Here is a 22684-nt window from a genome sequence, read left to right on the forward strand (position 1 = left end):
GCCAAATAAAATGACAACTAATTTGTCAGAAGGCAGGGTAGATTTGCACTTTATAGATTAAGTAGGAGATGTACAGCATGAGCTTTCATGAGCTTGAGGTCACTTTATCAGATGCTGTGAAAGGACAGCATCTGGCAGCCATGCTATATTTGTTTCTTGATGTACTACCATCAGGAATCCTCAGAGTATACAATCTGGACACACCTCCTCCCACCGATGATTTTCTGCATTCTGTTCCCAGCATAAACTGTGTGCAAAGGTGTGGGGGGAGCACTGAAAAGTCAGGGTGACTCTGGTATACTTCTGTGCTATGGAGCTTTTCCATAGACCTCTGCAGCCCCTTAAAAGCTCCATGCAGACTAATAGCCATATTGTGGAAGTGGTTACAAGGTTTTCTAGAGCTTTCAAAATAGGCAAATCATTTTTAAAAAACATACTGTCTAGCTCACTGATTTTCAACTAGGGTGCTGTGGTTAGTCATGAAATGTTAGCACCGTTAAATGTGGGAACATGGTTCACAAGATAAACTCAGAGATTTCAAGTAGGAATTCATAATGTTAAAAAACATCCTAACCTATTGTGGTTTTTCTGAGTTCTATGCAACAGAAGAATTGTTCTATTATTTTTCTGTAGTCAAAAAAAAAAGTGAAGGCTAAGAGCTGGGATTTTCTGAAGGGCATTTTCATTGGTCTAGCCCAACCCATAGCAGGTATATACTTAAATGGATTCCAAGTTGGGTTTGAAGACAGTGAAGGTGACAAGGGATTAAATGAGGTAGGTTTCTAACAAAATATTTTCTCAGCATTGTAAATATATCTTGTTTGTTCATTTAGCAAGCTACTGTTGATCTGAATGTTGTACTCATGGTCTTGGCTATGTTAGCATGACTGAGCACATAATCCCACAGGAGGCCTGGGAGGCATAAATGTGCAGCAAAATTGTACAGATAGTACTTGCACTTACAGCAGGTTACGTTCTTGGAAAAGGTGCTGTAAGTCGAAATGATGTAAGTTGAATATGATGTTCCTGACCAAGGGCCTGATGCCCAACTATTTATAGAAATGACCATAAACACCATATTTAAATCAACTATTTAATCAACTATAAATGATATACACTGTACAGTACAAAGCTTTCTAAAGTGTACTGTATATAAATAGATTAAACAGAGCAATGCAGTAACTAATCGCATAAAGGAACCAACACCTTCATCAGGGTTATGGAATTCAGAAGGGCTTCTTTCTCTTTTATCAGCCATTTTTAAGGACTAAATATATATAAAAGCTTAACATGCACTAAGAATCCAAAGAATACAAGAAACTTGCATGCTGGAGCACATCAGGAAGCAGAATGACTGGGTCATGTATGTACGTCTGTGCGCCACCATGATGCCATAAGTACGAGGATCCAGTGCTGTAAGTAATAACATGGGTGTAAATGGCGGAGCGCCACAAGTGCGAATCGCCATAAGTTGAGGATATTTGATATTTTAGGATGTGTGGATAGGAGAAGCACTTAGACAAGGTGTTTCATCTCTGTGGGTCATCCACAGCCCTTACAACACATTATTCAGTAAATACTTTGAAGAGCAGATACTGTATAAAGAAGAAGCTGGACATAAGTCAGTACACAGTCCTGAGTTTTAGAAGCTTTATACTGTAAAATAGCAAAGGATAGATAAAGAAAATGAGGACATGAAGGTAATGACAGATGACTTCCCTGCTATTCTAGTTGATAATAAAGGGCTGAAAAACCAAATTGGTGACCTGGAAAACAAGATCAGATTAAGGAATGTCAGATCAGTGGGGGGATTCCTGAAGGTGTGAAAGTAGCTGAAACAGATATTTTTGTCCAAGATTATTACAGTGGTGTTGGAGTTGAGTAGGAAGTATTTGGCTTTTATTACGGTATGTGCATTTGTTTTTGGGAGGGACAAAACCTTAAAATCCTGATTTATAAATTGCTTAAGTATAAACAAAACAACACTGAAAACATCATCTCTAATAACACTGAAATTATTTCAACTGTATCACCAGGGACATCCAGATATTAGGAGCTTTGGCCCAGATCTTGAAGGGTATTTAGGTGCTAACTCCCATATGTAATGGGGACAGTATAGTAAGTTCAATATAAATTAGACAGCATAGGGAAACAAGGAAGATGTGCCATAGCTCAAAAATATACCCCTTTCCCCATGCTGTAAGACTTGGCTACTAGGAAATAAGACAAGAAACGCATAGACCTGTTATACTGGTCAGGAAAGGAATATACAGAACACCGTACTGAGCTTTGCACACCCATGTTTACTGGTTACCCATTCAGGAAAGAAAATGGCTGTTGACAGCAGAAAATTAAGATGATCTGGTTTCAAAATACCATGATTAAAGATTTATGTTTAAATTAGCCAAATAAGTTCTTGACCAGAGCTGAAGAAAAATTGTGCAATATATACATTTTATTCAACAGAATCTTCATCATTTAAGGATCCTTTGAAATAATTTTAAACCACTTTACTGTAAAAAAACAAAAACAACCCCCCCCAGAAACAAAAAAACCCCAAATCACTCACTCACACAGTCACATACACTCTCTCTCTCTCTCTCTCTAAGCTTTTGGTTAGTTTTCCCACCAAGTTGTCTACATGCTGACAGTCTATTCCTTTGTATCATGTTTCAGTTTTGTTTCAGTCCTAGCTTTCTGACTCCATATTTGTATTTCTCTGTTTCTTATATTAGTACTTTGTATGCTATAGCTTGCTAAAAAAATGCAGGTCTGTACAACTTGGCTTTGAACACTGAAGAAGGCAGAGTAGAGTGGCACCTTAGGCCACGTCCACCTGAGCATGGATGTTTGTTTCCCTGGGGACAAGAAGCAGTGGCACACCCTGTGCCACTGCTAGTTGTCCCCAGGGAATGCCTATGCCACGCACCCTCTGGTGCATGGCAACTTACCCCAAGTAGGGTAAGGAAGGCTGGAGGCAGCTGGTCCCAGCAGCCTTACCTGGATTCCTGGGGGCCTCCTGGGGCTGCAGCAGCAATCCTGCTGCTTGGAGCCTAGACAGCACCCAGAGCATGACTTTGGCTGGCCAGGCTCCAGTTTTGAGTGGTGTGCGCTGCCCTGCTTTTTTTTGTACTTGTTTTTGACCCCTGGATATTCAACCTCTTTTCCTAAATAGTAAATGCTTACAGCTGGCTATCCAGGGGTCAGCCCTCCTCTTGAGAGGACTAGCAGGACACCAAGCTTATTTCTTATGTTCCCTACTACAAGGTTTTTGCTGCACCTTTAACAATTATTACTTGAGAAGCCTGCTTAAGATTATTATGTAAAACTTTATAAATTTTGTACAATTTATTACTCAAAGTCTGGACTTGCAGTGGGCCCTACTGCTGGCCTTATACAGTCACATATGAATATTATTATAAACAATGTTTACATCAAATAGCTTCCGATCTGTAGAAACTCACCTCACCTTTCTCTTCCTCTTGGACGTAAATCCAATACAGTTGTCAGAAAGTGATCATAAAATGTTAAAATAGATTACTGAGACAAAGCCAGTTAAAATAATTATACAGGTATTTGAGCTAAAGGAGTATTTGAGTTAAAGAAGAATAAACCCCACTTGTAAGCATTTAGTAGGGCTGTGCAAAACAGCAACATTTTGTTTTAGCTTCTGTTTCACCGGGACAGTGTTTTGTTCTGAGTTTTTTTCGTTTTGAAGCGCTGTTCCATTTTGTTTTGTCAAAACCATTTCGCCGTTTCGACGCTGTTTTGACGTTTCTCCCATAGGCTATAATGGAGAAGCATGAAACTGCCTATAATTTCATAATTTCTTGCCTCATTTAGATGAAACTTGTGGGGATGGCAGCCCCTCTTGAGACCATGAAGCTTGCCAAGTTTCAAGGAGATAGGTGCAAGGGGTTCTGGGAAACTGCACCTCAAGTTGCTAACAAGCAAAACTCATGTCACTTGTGCGTGTGTTAAGGCGCAGCACGGTGAAAACTGCAGGCATAGTAGCCCCTAATGAGGCCATGAAGCCTGCTAGCTTTCAAGAAGATAGGTGCAGGGGTTTCTGGGAAACTGCACCTCAAACTGTTCAGAGCAAAACTTGTGTCACTTGTAAGTGTGAAAGCATTGAGAAAGCTCAGTTCAGACAATGCATTTTATGCTGTTTTTTCTGCCCCCCCCCCCCCCCCCCCCCCCCCCCCCCCCGCAAGCACTGGGATTGGAAGAGACTTCAGAGAAGGATCACAACCACTGGCCAGCTACGCAGTCAATATGAGAGCAGTCTTTCCCCCTTCCTCTCCTTAGTTTCTCTTTAGCTGCAAGCAAGCGCAGCTTAAAAATTTGAAACATTTCAAAACTTTCAAAATGTTTCGACTGTCCTAATTTCATGTCAAGGCTCTTTTGAAGCCTTTCGTTTTGACCTCGCTGTTTCAAGCTTGAAACGAGTCGAAACAGCATTGAAATGAAACAGCTGGCGAAGCACTGCACAGCCCTAGCTAGCATTTAGTATTTAGGAAAGGAGGTTAGACTCTGTAAGCATAGTGACATAGTTATATTGTAGCATGTTGCCTAGGAAAGTCTTAGGAGCAGAAAAAATAAATTGCTTTATAGAATATAGATTTTAGTGAAGCTAAGAAGTTTGGTTAGGTTAGAGTCCAAATAGGCCTGGAATTGAACAGGCAAATATTATGAAGCAGTATCATGAGAACTGAAAGCAGGGCTCTGCTGATGGTTTGAAGCTTTCAGCTCTGAGAGTCTGGAACTGATAAAGATTGTGCCCTCGGAAACTAAAAAAGCCACAGCTGAAGAGCTTTAGACACAACATCTCTTAGGTCCAGGTGTAAATTGTATTCTCTTTTTAGTGGTTGGGAGGGTAATGAGACACATTTTATATATTTGACATATCATTGTTGCTTATTAATAGGTATACTCAGCCAAGTAGCTTAACTAATGGAAAGAAAAAGTATATAAAAACAGATTTTGTCTTGGGATTGGGATGTTTGATTTGAAGTGCATCCTGGCACTCTGCCAGAATCCAGTCATCCATTTGCTGTTTGAACTGCTGGATTAATTGTGCTTTGATAAGGTGGTGTGTTGCTTTTATGATCAGTTATTCATTGGTTTTTATGATAACCACATAGAAATCATAACTTAGAATTAAAAGTTATCTAATAAAGATTTACTGAGAATTTCTTAAATATCAGCTCTGTCGCTCTCAAGTTTTTCAAGGTCTTAAAAAAAAAGAAGAAAAAAACCCTTTTTAACCTGAGTCCATGCTAGTTAAATTCAGTGAGATGACAGCAGCATAAGCACTTTAACAGTGAAAGTGAAAATAGTCAAATTGGCAGCAATCATTAATATTTTGGGGGCATTTATGTTTATTTTGTGCAGAAAAAGCTTAATTCTATTTTCATATCAGTGCAAATTCTAGTGCTATAAATTTCATCGCATCACCATGAGATCAGAATTGCTGGAGGAAAAAATAAGCCTATGCTTATGGCACTAGACAGGAATTTGGAAAAATCAGTTTCATTTCCCATACTCCCACAGATTTTCTGTGTGAATTTGGGCAAGTCACTTAATCTCTCTCTGTGTCTCAGTAACATATATGTGTGACGTGTCTGCCTTTTCTTTTAATATGACAAGCTTTTAGAGCAGGGTGTGTCTTTTACCGTGTATATGAAATGTGCCTGGTACAAAGAGATGCTGTCTGCACTGGGACCTTGAGATCCTACAGTAGTACCAGGAAGTTGCTCCTCTTTCATTCTGGGGTCTCCAAGCAGATTTATATTCTCAGTGGTTTCTTCAAGCTGAAATAATAATAAATTCAAAATCAATAACAGGGCCAGATTATTCACCCCTACTCAATCCTTCCAGCTTGTATTCTCCCATATCTTTCTTTACATAAATAAAGTCTGAAATACTGTGTGTCTTTGGGCTGGCTATGTGACTAGCAAGAGCTTCTGAACAGACCAGTGAGTAGCAATAAAATGTATCACCTATTAGGTTGAGAAAAGTATTCAACTATGCCCAGGTAATGACACAGAATATAAAAGAGGAGATTCTTTTCTCACTTTACCTTGGAAAAAGAAAAATACTCTTTCATTTTCTTGGTATGGCCTTAAACTTCTGCTGGATTGCTGCAGACAACCAGGATTCTCGGGGAGAGAACCCTGAACTGGCATGAAAAAAGATGACCTGTTGGATTAGGCACAAGTCAGGACTAATGGGGAGGGAAAGAGCAGTGGGACCTGGAGAGGGAAAGTGATAAAGCCACGAGATAGGAAAGAGTGGTTGTACAATTTCTCACAGCATTGCCATAATACCTGTTTGAGCATCTGTTCACTCTGCTGGTCACCAAATTGTTGCTACTAGCTCCAAAACCATCACCATTGCCCACAAATTCTTCATGCTCTCTCCTCCGAAAGCCAATGTAGTTACTGGAAAGTAAAATCAAGAATTTGGTAGACTACCAAAACAATAAAGAACAGGCATGTTCCCCTAAACCTGTAGACAACATTAGTTGGATGGAATAAGTCTCCTGCTTGCCCCAACAGATAAATACTAGAATTCTTTACAACCCTTGTGTCATTCACTCCACAGATAAATCCCACATTTATGCTGATGAAATTCCCTTTGTGGTTGACCAAGGTCTTCAGAGCAAAGGAGCGCAATACCTTTTGTGGTTAGCAATAGTATATTCACAAAATGCAGTGCAGATGGAGAAGTCAGCTTTCAAAGCCAGCTGTTATTTCAAGCAAATTTGTTTTGCCCATCACCATGTGGGTAAACCACTGTCTAAATCATCTCACAAGTCAGCTCCAACCTTCACTACCACAACACTGATAGTTAACTTGCCAACACCGTGGACCCAGAATGATCTGGAGTAGCCAGATTCTAGGTGATAACACCAACCCTTTTGTATTTCCTGGTACTGAAGGGTTGGGACAGGCTCCTTGCACAGCATCATGAAGGTATGAGGATACTGCTTATCATCTCAGAGCTGCATGATAATGAGAGCCTATCATCTTGTACTGGTCTACTGCACCAGAAGCAAGACAATTAGGAAATCTATAGTGACTGCAGCATGCAACAAGAGTCAACTCTGCCTTGAATAAACTTGCCTCTGAGAGTTGTCAGTGCTTTCTGATGGTTAGAAACTGGTATTGAAATATCCTCCGCCATCTCACATGCCCTCTGCATCCTGCTCTAGGCAGTAACAGTGCAGACAGAAGCAGAAACAGCTTATCAGATATGACCTGTGACTAGCTAGAATAAAAAATGTGCAGACCAGGAAGTACCTTGGCTAATTGTGTTAGTGGAGTAAGAACAAAAATCTATCTGGGAAGGACAAATAAGTTCTCCCACAAAATGCTGTGAATTGATCCTTCGAGCAGCCACAGGCAGCAAGGTGGTAAGAATAATGAGATATATCTCTTGAAATGATAGAACCATCCCCAGGTAACTGCAGTGCCAGTGTGGATATGAATGTGCATGTGTAATTTGTATGGCTCTTGTGGCTTTGCAGTGTAGATGCTTCCAGGCTTGCCTGACAAGCATGAGCTCAAAAGCATGGGAACCTGGACATGAGTACTTGTCAAAAATACCCAGAACTAATTAATAATCATAGGTTCTGATTTTTAAAGTGGTTAGTTTTTCTAAGTAAGAAAATCCTAAGAATTCAGAACAAGTATGCACATTAGTCATGGTCAAATGATCTAAAATATTAATTCCCAGCTAAATCCTTGAAGATAAAGCAACCCTTACACAGCTACAAAAGATAAGTAAAAATGTTTTTGCGCTAACTAGAACGAACACTTTCGCTTCTTGCTTTGTCTCTTTCCTCCTTTCTTCCACAGTTGAAGAAACCAGTTGTCAAGGACCTTCCTGTTAAAGTACGCATCTCTAGATTAAGATGTCCATCCTTATGGCCCACAAACACAACCCGGGGTTTAAAATGATCTGTTGCATGAATACACAGAGGAGGTTTAATCTACGGTTAAGTAGCTATGGAGGGAGAATGCAGGTGACACAATGGACATCTATACACAAGCAGCGAAGCTGCTCCAATGCACTGTAATTAATCGAGTCTGCTGGACCGTGGTCATTACTGTGCTCCAGCAGACTCCAGCATCTTATGTATCAGTGTCCCCATGCTTAGGAATGGCAGTGGGGGCACTTTATCTAAGGCTTATACGATGAACTTTAGATAAAGCATCCCTGCCACCATTTTTAAGTGTGGGGACACTGATACACAAGATGCACTGGGCACTTTAATTAGAGCACCTCTTGGAGCCACTCTAATAAAAGGGCCCCTGCCCTCCCTCCGTGAACTCCTAGAGCATGTGTATAAATGCCCAATGCTCTAGTGCTATTTTGCTTTTTAAAAATAAAAAAAGATGTTCTGCATGGAGCAGGACTGGGTTGGACCATTACAACATCACTTCTTCTAGTATGCCAATAAATAGGATTGCTCCTGCTATTCTCATGTTCTCTGGACCCCATGTCATGAAATACTGGATAGTTATTTCATAGAGAAATAAGGCTGGAAGGAACCTCAAGAGGTCATTGAGAGACAAGGATTCCAAATTTCATGTCAATCACCAGTCATTGCTGCAAACCCCTTACATCTGCATGAGTCTAGGAATTTGAGGGACTAGTGTAGTGATTCTCAACCAAGATGCTGCAGCATTCTGGGGTACTGTGAGATTCTTGTAAGGCTTCCTGCTAGCACTGTTAGTATAACAGCCCTGGAACAGCCATGGTGCCCCTTGGTGGCCACATGACTCCTGTCCCACTCTGGCTCCCCAGGTACCCTCCTTTTTCTCTTGCCTGTTGTGCCTTGATTAGTTGATTGTGAAAAGGGAAGCTGCCCTCAGATCCCAGAGCAACCTGCTGCCCATCATTTGGCCAGCAGGTCCATCTCAGACTCTCCTGGTCCTTAATACTGTCATCCATGCCCCACAGCACCTGTTGCCTAATAATGCAGGAGTGGGCAAACTACGGCCTGCAGGCCAGATCTGGCCCATCAGGCCATTTCGTCTGGCCCACAGGCAGGTGCCCATGAATCAATTGTATGCTGAGTGGCCTGCAGCTGCCCCTGCTGCACTCACATGAGACCTGAGCTCTGCCCACTCCCACCGGGGAAGTGCACTGTGCTCCCACCCTTGTGCAGGGGAGAGCCCCAGGTCCAGCCAGCACACAGCTTCCAGGTGAGGCCACTGCTGGGGGAACTGCTCGGCTCCCTTGGCTCCTCTTTATGTTCCTGCTGCAGCGCTCTGGGCACCAGGTAGGGAAACACTGGGGGGTGGGGAGAAGTTGCAGCTGGGCAGAAGCATAGAGTCCAGGGTCCACACCCAGCAAGGCTACAGGAGTGTGCAGCCTGAGTTGGCCTGGTTCCACTGTGTGGGGCTCCCTGTGGCTTATGTGCAGATCCCAGGACTTGTCTGTCACTGGGGGGAAGCCCCATGCAATAAAGCCATCAGCTGCCCCCAGCCACCATGTGCAGCTCCTGGGACTCTGCCAGAAGTAGCAGGGAGCACCATATGATGGAGCCAGGCTGGCTCAGGCCCACTCCCCACTTCCCAGCAGAGTCCCAGGAGCTGCACGTGGTGGCAGGGAGTGGGGCCAGGCCACTACCTCCATAGCATGGGGCTCCTCCTTTGTGGCACCCAGCTCTGGCCAGGTTTCAGGAGCTGCACGTAAGATGCAGGAACCTCCGTACGTTGAAGCCGGGCCAGCCTGGTCCTGCTCCTTACTGCCACATACAGCTCCCAGAAATGGCTGCAGCCATGTGCCACTGGGGAACCTGCCTGTACAAACCATGAGTGCCCTGAGGGCCTGCCACTAGCTGCTGATGCTGCCAGCAGGGCCTATATGCCAGGAGGAGGGCATGTGGGGGGGCACATTCCCCCATACCCTCACCCTTCCTCACACCACCGCACACACCCACAACCATACCAGCCTCCTCCCCACACTCTCCCACACCCTCTCCCCACACACAACCACAACTCTTCACAAACCCCACACTCACACAAACACATCCCCTCATCACAACCCACACACAATATACAAGAGTAAGACTTTAGTTGGAGTTATTATGCAATCAGCTCTATATACACTATGCAAACGCATGTAAATCAAGACAAAAATATTTTTTGAAATCAAATTAAAATATGCTATAGTAGATGTTTGATTTTTAGCATATGATTTGTCTTCCCCTCTCCCCCTCCCAAAAGGAGTACTTCTAGGGACAAGGGGAGGGACTTCTGTTGGCAAAAATCAGAGATTAGGGGCAGGACTTCCAGTCCCAAGATAGTGACCAGGGGGCAGGGGACCTGTCAAGGGACAGCTCACCAAAACTCATTAAGTGGCCCTCCGGCTAAAATAATTGCCCACCCCTGCCTTAAGAGCTGTTCATGGTCTCCTCTACTCCTACAGCCATGCCCATGCCTCATAGAGGTTATCAGTTCTCATTCCAATGGGGCATCTTGCCCCCAGTACCATGCCAGGCCTCCTCAGGCCTTCACGCCCTTGTCGGGGCCTTGGTCTTTCTGGCTTTTTCTCCCTTCTCTCTAGCTGTGCCTGGTAGCCTAAGCCAATGGTTCTCAACCTGTTTGCCATAGTAGGCCACACTTGCAGCTCTCAATGTGTTATGTGGGCTACACCAGACAGGTGAGGGGTCCTCCAGCTGCCAGGGCCATGGGGTCAGGCCCAAGATATGCAGCCCCCTGCCCTTCCCAGCAGCACCTGAGCCCTGGCTGCTGCCTGCCAGAGGTGGTGGTTGCTGCAGCTGGAGCAGGGCATGGAACCTGGTTACCCCCAACACCCTTGTAGGTGGCACAGCTGGAGTGGAGTCCATGGAGAAATGGATGCAGGCTGCCCACTGTGGGCTTGAGGCTCCCTGTCCTGTTGCCCTTCCCCTGGGGCCTTCATGGCCCAGCAGGCAGAACCAAGATTCATAGATTGTTAGGGGCTGGAAGGGACCTTGCAGATCATCGGGTCCAGCCCTCCTGCTCTAACCAGGAAGACAGCTGGGGTTAGGTGACCCCAGCGAAGTGACTGTCCAGTCTCCTCTAGAAAACCTCCAGGGTAAGTGACTATACCATCTCTGGAGGGAGTTTATTCCACAGTCTGAATACCCTGACAGAGAAGGAGTTTTTCCTGGTATGAAGCCTGAAGCGGCCTTCTAGGAGTTTGTATCCATTGGTCCTGGTCTTCCCCGGGGGTGCCTTAGTGAACAGTTGTTCACCGAGTGCTCCTAATGCACTCCTCTGATATAAAGTAAGCCGCTATCAAGTCCCCTCTCAACCTTCTATTCTTTAGACTAAAGAGGCCCAGGTCCTGCAGCCTTTCCTTGTATGGCTTGCCTTGGCTCACATGTGTGGCTCTTTTGTGGACCCTCTCAAGTTTTTCCATGTCCTTATTGAAGTGCGGCGCCCAGAACCGGATGCAGTACTCCAACTACAACCGCACTAGTGCTGAGTACAGTGGGAGTATCACTTCTTTAGTTTTACATGAAATGCATCGGTTGATGCATGCCAGTATGTTGTTTGCCCTGCTGACCACCGCCTTACACTGACAGCTCATATTCATAGGATGGTCAATCATTCATTACCCCAAGGTCCCTTTTGGCCATGGTGCAAGTCAAGCTGCCACCACTGACCCTGTATGTATGTTGAGGGTTGTTTGCCCCTAGATGGAGCACTTTACACTTGGAAGTGTTAAACTTCATCTGGTTCTGGTCTACCCAACTCTCGAGCCTGTCCAGGTCCACCTGTATCTGCAACCTATCCTCTGACATGACCACACTGCAACATAACTTGGTGTCATCTGTGAACTTGGCCAGTGAGTTTTTCACTCCCCCATCTTTATCAAATCATTGATAAAGATGTTGAAAAGCACCAATTGAAGCACGGACCCCTGAGGGACACCACTGACCACTTCGCGCCAGGATGACACAGATCCACTCATGAGAACTCTCTGGGTCCTACACTGTAGCCAGTTTCCCACCCACTGCACCTGAGCCCACAATCTTCCAGTTTTCCCACAAGGATATCATGGGATACTAGATCAAAAGCCTTTTGGAAGTCTAGGTATATAACGTCTACCACGTCTCCCATATCCAGGTGGCAAGAGACCTGGTCATAGAAGGAGATGAGATTCATAAGACAAGACCAACCCATGACAAAACCATGCTGGCTGTCATTCAGAATCTTAGGTTCCATGAGCATACTGGTCCAGCATTGCCTCCCCTACTAATGCTCTGAGCTTGTCAAAGTCAGCATTTTTTAAGTCCAGGACTTTAATTCTGCTGTTTGATTTGTTGACCTTGTGGCAAACCTGGTGCCAGCAGGCGAGGAAGCTCAGTGCCACCACTGGGAGCCCCATGCCAGCCATGCCATCATGATGAGGTGCCCTCTGCCTGCCTTGCAGCAGCAGCACAGAGTTGTGCTCCCCACTGCTGCCAGGTGGATAGAGGGCACCTTCCTATGGTGGTACAGCTGGTGTGGGGCCCCTAGCAGAGGCACTGAACCTCCCTGCCCCGCTCTGCCACATAGGCCCCCAGGGGGAGGGCAGCAGGGTGGGGAGCCCTGAGCCCACAGTGGGCAGCCCACATCTGCCCCTACCCCAGGCACAAATCTGGGGGGTGTAGTAGTAAGGGTTAACTCCCTTACTAAAGAGTGATATCATCCACGGGAAGTAGTTAGTCAATAATATTGGGTCAGGGGTTAGTTTTTACAATAAAGGCTTAATAAGAACATAATAGTCTTTCTGCTTCTTCCAAAAACCCAGAATAACACATGGTATCAGCAGTGGCGAATCCTGCCACCAACGGGAAATTGAACAGGTGGTTCCCAACTGATGGATTCGACTCTAGCAGCAGCTGAATTCAGCACAGAGCGGGGCTGGGCACCTCTACCTGCAGCAGAGCTCAGCACAGCACTGAGGCTGGCTACAGAGACCATGCAGGCACTCAAAGTTGCACCACCAGAACAGTTTGATTTCCAATCCCCTGGAACATGGCCTCAATGGATCAGGCATTTTAATCACTTCAGGGAACTGTCAGGCCTGGACAAACAGCTGGAAGCTTATCAAGTGAGTACTCTTATCTATAGGAGATCAGGCGGATGAAATTCTGCTGTCACTACCTCTTACAGATGCTGAGAAAAAGCAATGTGCCGCAGTGATAGAAGCATTAACTGGTCATTTTCTGGGCAAAAGAAATGTGATTTATGAATGAGCTAGATTCAACATCCATAAACAGGAGCCTTCAGAACCAGTGGACAGATTCATCACATCTTTGTATACAATGGCCGAATCCTGCCAATATGGAGAGCTTAAGGAAGAGCTAATTAGGCACTGCTTAGTTGTGGGGCTTTGTGATACAGAGCACTCACAAAGATTACATTCGGACCCTGATTTAACGCTCCAGAAGGCTACCACACAGGTTTGCCAATCAGAACCAGTTAAACAGCAACAACAAGAAATCTGGAATGATTCTCAGTCCTGTCAGGCATTAGTCAATATGGCTGCAATGCACGCTGTAAAGAAACTAAATGCAAATAGAACTGACAGGCACAACGGATACAAGGAGTGGCCTCCCCCGCACCAACAGAGGCAAAAAAGTGGAAAAGAAGGCCAATGCCACAGGTGTGGACAAACTCCAGGACATAGTCATGCTCACTGTCCTGCTATGGAAGAGATATGTCGGCGATACAAAAAGAAAGGTCACTATGCTTTTGTTTGTCGCTCTACCGCCAGAATCTATGAAGTCACAGAACAGGATGCAGAGGATTGCACAGTACTTTTAGATGATGTTACAGAGTCTTCATCAGATCCAGAAGTCTGGATGACAGAAATTGAGCTCAATGGACAGCCAATACCATTTAAAATAGATACAGGAACAGCAGTCTCAGCTATCCCCAATTCTTAGTACAGCCCACACAGGGATGGGATTCTCCTTACCCCTACTAAACAGTTATGGGGACCAGGAGACACTACCGTCAAAGAACTGGGATCCTTTAATGTAAAGATGACACTGAAGCAGAGATGTATAGAATAGGAAGTTTATGGTAAGTGATTGGTAAGTGATTGGTAATCTTGCTGTGCCTTTACTTGGATTACCGGCTATACAGGCACTGCAACTTGTCCATCAACTAGATGAAATAGCAGACCAAAAATCCTTGGAGCAGTACTACAGAACCAAATACCCATCAATTTTTCTGGTCTGGGAAAAATGTCCATATGCATTAACTACTCCAAGACGGGTATCACTGGCAACAGTTAAAGAAGAGCTAACACGCATGGAGGAAATGGGAGTAATTACAAAGATTGAAGAACTTACTCCTTGGTGTTCTGGGATGGTGGTTGTGCCAAAACCCAATGGTAAGATTAGGATAGGTGCTGGCCTCACACAGCTGAACAAGTACATGTATAGAGAAAGACATATTTTCTTCCGTGGAACACACGCTTGCAGAAGCCAAAGTTTTCACAAAATTGGATGCTTGGGCAGGGTTCTGGCAGATTCCTCTAGCCGCTGAATCTTCCAAGTTAACAACTTTTATTAACCCATTTCATAGATTCATAGATGTTAGGGTCGGAAGGGACCTCAATAGATCATCGAGTCCAACCCCCTGCATAGGCAGGAAAGAGTGCTGGGTTTAGATGACCCCAGCTAGATGCCTATCTAACCTCCTCTTGAAGACCCCCAGGGTAGGGGAGAACACCACCTCCCTTGGGAGCCCATTCCAGACCTTGGCCACTCTAACTGTGAAGAAGTTCTTCCTAATGTCCAGTCTAAATCTGCTCTCTGCTAGCTTATGGCCATTATTTCTTGTAACCCCCAGGGGCGCCTTGGTGAGTAAAGCTTCACCAATTCCCTTCTGTGCCCCCATGATGAACTTATAGGTAGCCACAAGGTCGCCTCTCAACCTTCTCTTGCGGAGGCTGAAGAGGTCCAGGTGACCTAGTCTCTCCTCATAGGGCTTGGCCTGAAAGCCCTTAACCATACGAGTGGCCCTTCTCTGGACCCTCTCCAGGTTATCCACGTCCCTCTTGAAGTGCAGTGCCCAAAATTGCACACAGTACTCCAACTGTGGTCTGACCAGTGCCCGATAAAGGGGAAGTATCACCTCCTTGGTTCTGTTCATCATGCATCTGCTGATGCACGATAAAGCGCCATTAGCTTTTCTGATGACTTTGTCACACTGCCGACTCATGTTCATCTCGGAGTCCACTAGGACTCCAAGATCCCTTTCTGCTTCTGTGCCTCCAAGCGGGTCCTTTCCTAGGCAGTAGGTATATGGGACATTTTTCCTCCCTAGGTGCAGCACTTTGCATTTCTCCTTGTTGAATTGCATTCTGTTGTGTTGAATTGCATTCTGTTTTGAACGTTATCAGTTTAAATGGCTACCTTCTGGAATCTCATCAGCTCCTGAATTTTTCAGTTTTGAAAGTCACAGATATCGGATGGCCTAGAAGGAGTTCTTTGCCATGCCAATGATATTTTTATTTTTGGGACCACCAAGGAACAACACGATGCAAGAGTGGATGCAATGCTCAGCAAACTCCAAGAAGCTGGAGTTACACTTAATGAAAAGTGCACCTTTGTTACTTCACAACTCACGTTTGTGGGGCATTGGATTACACCGCGTGGGATCCAGCCAGATCCAACAAAAGTTGCAGCCATCAAGGGGTTCCCAGAACCCAAAGATGTCCCTGTATAATGCAGCTTTTTAGACATGGCCACATACTTGGGCCGTTTTGTGCCAAACTTGGCAGCAATAACAAAGCCTTTAAGAGACCTCTTAAGTGACAAGAACATATGGCTCTGGGGACTGCTACAGCAGTCGGCCATCAACAAGATCAGCCGAATATGATTACACCTGCCTGGCTTCAAACGCCCGCTCGCGTACTGCCTTGGCCTAAACTAAAAGGGGCGTACACTCTTTAGCTTCGTGGATTCCCTGAGGTGGCCTTTGGTTGTCCCTCTGGCCTCCCTTGAACTTACCTGCCATGTCTTTGAATGTTATGTCAGTGTGGGGTTTAACCTCGAAGGTCCCCTCGGGGATGACCACTCTGCTTGCGGGATGTTCGTGGGGCTCCACCTTCCCTACACCCCAGCCTTACACCAACCTCTGGCGGGACTCCAGATCTTGACACGGCCGCCTCTCCAGTGTGGATGTTCCTCATGCCCTATTGTACCCCACTTTTCTCCTTGGGGGAAGGATAATTAGCTGGTTCGGGCTCTAAGCCTGAGACCCCCTTGAGCTGGTCGGCTCTATTCCTCGGGTCGGTATGGGTGCCCCTGTTGAGCAGGGGTAAAGAAAACAAATGAAAAGAAGAAAATAAAAAGAACCCAAAAGGGTCTTCCCATCCAGTGTCCTACTGGTTGGCTTTTCCAGCCCGTTTTTCCATACTTGGCAGTGCTCCCCTGATTCTGGTCCCACAGGGTCCCTCTTTCCTTTCCACCCCTAGACCAGCTCCCTGACCTGGTACCTGGGAGCAGCTGAGTGGGAACACTTCTGCTTCCCCAGGGTTGGCCTCAGCCTCTTGCTCTGGGTCACCATTCCAGTTAAGCCGCCATTTGGCATCTTCACCACCAAACCTCCTTGATGGTACTGGGGGAAGTCACCCCCTGTGTGCCTCCCTTCCTGGGACTCGGTCTCAGCACCCCCGGTGCAAGGGAACCTTGTTGCTTCAGCAGCTGCCCATCATCTGGGTGTTCCTAGTTCATGCCGGCTTCGTCCGTTGCCAGCATGGAGAGCCTCCACCTCCTCAGTGGCTTGCCCCACCTTACTGCTGGTGGCCGCTTTTATCTCTGCCAGCTGGTGCATCTTCATGACATCACCCACCGGCTTTAATTGCATAAAGTCACAGCTTGTAAACCATGCGGGCTCTTTTCTTTGATCCTCCAGTGTCGCTCCTCCTGCAGGTAAGTGGTCGTTTTGTATTTCTTTCTTTATTTTCATGTTTCTTCCCACGCTGTGCCCCGCAGGCGGGGCTTCCTCATCCCTCTTCTCGCTATCCCTGGGACAATGATCTAAAACAAGAAACTCATATTGCAGCAGATGCTTCATCACATGGGATAAGAGGAGTGTTACAACACTGTCAGGAAGCGAGCCACTGGGCCCCTATTGCTTTTGTGTCAAAAGTGCTTTCTCCACCTGAAAATCAATATGCACAAATAGAAAAAGAAGCACTAGCAGATACATGGACATGCGATCGATTCAGAACTTGCAGATGGGATACCCATATCTGTTTCACTACAAACAAGAATTCAGGAAGCTCAAGAAGCTGATTCCTTTTGCCAATATATAAAGAAATACTGCTTGGAAGGCTGGCCTCAAGTAAGATTCAAAGACTGTGAACTAACAAAGTACCAGCAAGAGAGACTCAATCTCCATGTTGTCAGAGACTTAGTTATGTTCCACAACAGAGTACTGATACCTTCCGCACTATGCCAGGAAATCCTAGAAAAGGTTCAAGATGCTCACCAGGGCTTGCCAGACAGAATGGTGACCCTCCATCTGTGATGATATACACAACTGGGTGGCCAGTTGTAAGGTTTATGCCCAACACTGACCTGTCCATATGGAGCCATGCCTCTCGCGTGATTTACCAGATCATCCACGACAGATGTTGGGGGCTGATTTATTCACCTGGAACAGTTCTGTTTACCTCATTGCTATTATTATTCCCGTTACTTGGAGATAGTGCAATTACAGAGCACCACAACAGAGAGTTATAATAGCGTTGAAGATTATATTTGCATGCCGTGGCATACTTTCAGTTTTAAGAACTGATAATGGACCACAATTTTCTGGAGCCATGTTTAAGCAGTTTGTAGCCCAGTATGACTTTCAGCATGTCATCAGCAGTCCACATTTTCCCCGTAGTAACAGAGAAGTAGAACATGCGGTGTGGACTGTGAAGGATTTGCTCCAGAAGAATGAAGATCTCTATAAGGCACTCTTGATCTACTGTTCAACACCATTGGAGCATGGGTGGAGTCCAGCTGAGTTGCTTATCAGTCATCAACTCCGTATAACCTTCCCAAGTATGAGCAATGACTTCGTGCCAAAACTTGTCAATCCATAGGCATTTCATGAGAGAGACAAACAGACAAAGGACCACCAGAGATGGAACTGTGACACCCGGCATGCTTCAAGACGTGTACCTGCTCTTTCCCTCCAGCGAGAAGTTTGGATCCCAGAGGCAGAGGTCCAAGGCACCGTCCAGGCTAGGGCAGATATCCCTCATTCATACTGGGCGGAGATACCTAGTGGTCTTCTCCATAGGAACTGAGAACATCTCTGCCAAATCCCACCTGCTTACCACACTAGGTCTGGACATGCCTCAGCTCCACCAAAGAAATTAGACCTGTGAATTAGTCGTGTCTAAACAAATAGACTTACCAATGTTTTTATTTGTTTAGGTTCATTTTGTAACTAAGTATGTATTAAGTTATCCCCTGAGAAAGGGGAATGCAGTAGTAAGGGTTAACTCCTTTACTAAAGAGTGATGTCATCCACAGGAAGTGGTCAGTCAGCTATTTTGGGTCAGGGGTTAGTTATTACAATAAAGGCTTAATGGGAACACAGAGTCTTCCTGCTTCTTCCAGAAACCCAGAATAACACAGGGGCATGTTCCCCACCTCCCATGTCTCCCTCCCTAGTGCATTCAGCATCGGAGAGCTGACCCCTTTCCCTTCCCCACCCACATGCTCCCTGGATGAGCTGGCTGTGGCTCCATCCCACTGCCCAGCTGGACCCCATGGCTGCACATTCCTGCCCCAGCCCCAGGCCCCATACACTGCCATAGCTGGGCAGCATTCCCAACCCCAGCTCTGCCATGTCCTTCCCTATTCTACCCCATTCCCTCTCTCCTTCCCTCACCATGGGGTCCTCAATCTGCTCCCCACCTCCAGATAGACTTACCTGGAAGGAGATGTGAGAGCTGCTCTTCATGCTGCCTGACTGCCACATGCCTCCAATCAACCTCTTTCCACTCCCCCCAGCCCCAAGCAGCCCCTTGAAGGCTAGAACTCTGCCAGCCTGCAAGGGGAAACCCACCATTTGCCATGTTTTTCTCCCTAACTCTAACAAACAGTGGGTAGCAATCTTTACTTTTTTAATAGGATGACACATGAGCTGCAGCAGTGTGCTGATTGGGCTGCATGCAGCCCACAGGCTATGGGTTAAGAACCACTGACCTAAGCCCATTGTACTAGGCCTTGGCTTATGGGCTCCAGCCCATCTCACCTCTTTGGGCTTTGGGCCTCTGGCCCTGGTTCCTGCCCCTCTCAGACATTGGCCCTTAGCCTTTCTAACTTCAGGCTTCCTCCCTCATGGGCTTAAACCCTCCTGGTTTCTGCCTACATGTGTCATTGACTCCAGCCCTAATAGGGCTCAAAATACCTTCACGCCCCTCAGGCACCACTGTGACTTATGCCCTGCCCCTGGCAGGCTCAAGCCTTCATATGCTCTCTGGCACCTTCTGTGGCCTCCTCTTCTCCCCCTTTAGGCACATTTGGTCTGCTGGTTAAGCTTAAACAAAGATACAAGCACACTGGCTGTAACTAAAACACAAAGCCTACTGGCTGTATAACAAAACCACCTCATACTGGATTAATTCCCTGCAAACTATCAGCTCCTTGCTTATAGTTCCCAGGTGTAGTGGGACCCAGGCCAAAGGGCCATACCTGGATGGTGCCTAGGTGCTGCACTATCAACACTTTCCCCCTTATTTCTATATCTCTCCTGCCATGGCTTAATGCTAATGTAAAGGATATCAGGAGATGATACCTGACTGTATGGGGTTTGTTAAGATGGGTGCAGGTCCCAATGTCTGGGAGTCTTTTGTGGGGCTCTGCCTCCACTATAACCCACCCCTTTCCACTCAGATGTTCCACTGATGATTGGGATAGGTACGTGGCCTTTCTCTACCTAGGAGAAAAGGTCCAACAGATGAAGAAAACTGAGCAACCTGGGACCAATGTGAGCTGGCTGAGCCCTGTGACTCTGGTAAGGGTCTATAGCAAGCAAAGTCTGGGTTGCATGGAAATTAATAAACCAATATAACATAAATAGTTGTGTCTGTCTCTACTTACAGGCCTGGCTTTGGCCTTGCAGCATAAGTCTGCCTTCTCTTCAGGCAATTGAGTCCTGAGGCCCGCCTTCAGGGCTCACCCTCCAGTTGTGAGCCTAATTCACAGGGCAGGCCTGTGTTGGGCCAAATCCTGCAGGCACTATGAACCCCCACGAGCTATTGCAAGTGCCTGGCATTCAGTGTCCACAGGGTGGTTAGGTTCTTGCTGTGGGAACTGGGGTTGAGCTAGTCTCAGGTAAGACATCCTGGACTCCAGTGGAGGAAAGCAGCATGGGCTGGTGCCTATGCCAGTGCCTCCCCTTCTCTGGGGCTAGTGCTGCACTATAAAGGAAATTTTGGGTTGGCCTGGGCCATCCTGGACCTCTGCTTGCCCCCATGTTCCCTATGGCTGAGAGCTCTCGTGGGGCTCACCATCACCTGCATTGCCCACTGTTTGCCTGCCCTGCCCAGGAAGCACATGTACCAGGGGGTGTGCTGTCTGCCTGAAGACTTGCTACTCAGTCAGGATGCTGCAGAGCTCTTATACCCACTGCCTGCAGGACCAGACTGCCTGCCCTCATTTAGGCCCTGGGCTTATATGCCTCCTAAGCCCTGCCCTGTCCGGTCAGGTGACTCCCTAGCCACCTGCAGTGTTTTCCAATTAGGGCTCCAGTCTGTCTCACTGCTAGCTATCTGACTCCTAGCTTCCAGGGCAACTTACAACTGCAAATCTGGCTGCCTTAAGCAGTGCCCTTGCTGCCCTATCAGGGCTGTGCCATACTGTCCTATTGCTGGGTCACTAGCCCAGCTATAGGCACACATAGCCTATGAGTCCCTGACTGTCTGTTCCCCTGCACCCAGTCCATAACATGCTGTCTCCCTTCACCTGCGGACCTCCCTGTGGCTGCTTTGCCCTTAAAGTAATTGGAGTCCCTAGCTCCGGTACAGTATGCAAACACCTGCACATGATTCACAAGATAAACCCAGAGATTTCAAATAGGAACCCAGAGTGTCAAAAGCATTCTGACTTGCTGTGGTTTTTCTGAGTCGTTTGTAACAGAAGAATTGCTCTATTATCTTTTTCTGTAGTCGAAAAACTGAAGTGAAAGCAAAGAGCTAGCATTTTTTGACAGGTGTATGGAGAACCACTGGGCATATAGGCAGTCTGACTTGGTACAGGTATGGTGGAAATCATACAGTGGTATCTAGAAAAAAAAAAACCCATCCACATAAAATAAGTTACTGTGAAGCCCCTATGTATATAAATCTTAGAGATTTAATTCTTGCAGATGGGAATTTGACCTACAATGCCCTAACAACAGATGGGGAAGAAACAGATTAGCTTTATAGGACAACCATTATATATACTGATAAATAAATGGCTCAGCTCTCATAATAAAAGTTTCCCCTCACAACTAAGCTTCCACCAGTTCTCACTTCCCAGCTTTTCAGAAATTCAGGGGAGGCATTACTCCTACATTCTAGCTTCAGCAGATTTGTAAGTTGTGAGCTCCACACATCCACAACCTACATTTTGGCCATTTATTTAACCTTCTTGCAATAACTACTTACCAGACAATGCCACTAGCAAATTGCTGAGCTAGCATCCAACATTCAAAACCACACAGAAAATAATTCAGTCCAGGAAAGGCCAAAATAAGCAAGCCCACACCAATGTTGGATTGTCTGGCTGAAAAAGGCTAAAACAATTAAATATTTCTGTCTGCTGGTTTCCCTGCTGAAGTCTTAAGTAAAATTTTTCCTTTCCCTGCCAATGGATTTGCAAGATTAGTCAACCCTTGTCCAGTGTACATTGTATAGTCCTTCCTGAAACCCCGTCTCTCACTTACTTATCCGAAAGGTATGGAAGTGCAAGGAAAGCATCCTGCCTAGGACAGAATTTGTGGAAAACCAAATTCAAAGAGGTTCAAAGGCAACAGGTTTCAGAATGAAGGTGAATGAAGCAGTTCTATTAAGGCTATTGTTTCACCTGTTTCAACACTCAGGCTGACCTTGGTTACCAGGTTATTCTGTGACTGACATTTTATGTCAGGTTTTTAATGAATTATTTTGTATGTTTGCAAACATGTTTCATATGGCTATGAACTGAAGTATCAGGTTAACATAACTTTTTCATTGCAGTGGTATAGACAGTAGAAGGAGCGTCACAAAACTTGGCAACTATTAAGCTTGGACAAGCAGTGAGCCAAGTAGGTTTTTTCTGGTGTTATGCTCAGTGAGGGGTATTCTGATGTCTGCATTGTTTGGGGATACTGTTGTGTCTGAATGTTGTTTAAGGGGTAATTAGGGTTGGTGAGAGTACAAGGGTATATTCTAGGGTGTCTTTGGTATGTGGGGCATTCCCTTTCTCTTCTCTTGCTGTTATCTTTTCCTTCCCTGCTTGTATACAGCAGAGGAGAGCAGATGTGTGGCCTGGCTCCTGACTGCAGTTCAGCCAGTTGTGTAGAGAATTTCAAACTGAGCTGGAAGTAGGTATGACAGGCCTGGCAAATAGGGTTGCCAACCAACCTGGATTGGCCGGGAGTTTACTGGATATGGCATCGATCTTCTGGTTACTGTTGAAAGCAAT

At 45.9% G+C, this 22684-nt stretch overlaps 1 long non-coding RNA gene across 2 annotated transcripts in view; it reads right to left on the reverse strand.

Annotated features, from left to right (window-relative positions):
• Positions 1–1065: 1065 nt before the first annotated feature.
• Positions 1066–22684, reverse strand: part of LOC106737644 (uncharacterized) — a 64545-nt gene continuing 42926 nt past the window's right edge. For both annotated transcript variants that reach the window (XR_001373349.3, XR_009460697.1), the window contains exons 2-4: positions 6330–6443; positions 5676–5813; positions 1066–1413 (exon numbers count right to left, since the gene is read on the reverse strand). This is a non-coding gene — a long non-coding RNA (uncharacterized LOC106737644). The remainder of the gene's footprint in view (positions 1414–5675; positions 5814–6329; positions 6444–22684) is intronic.

The sequence above is a fragment of the Alligator mississippiensis genome, chromosome 3 (genome assembly GCF_030867095.1).
Source record: "Alligator mississippiensis isolate rAllMis1 chromosome 3, rAllMis1, whole genome shotgun sequence".
NCBI classification, from domain to species: domain Eukaryota; kingdom Metazoa; phylum Chordata; order Crocodylia; family Alligatoridae; genus Alligator; species Alligator mississippiensis.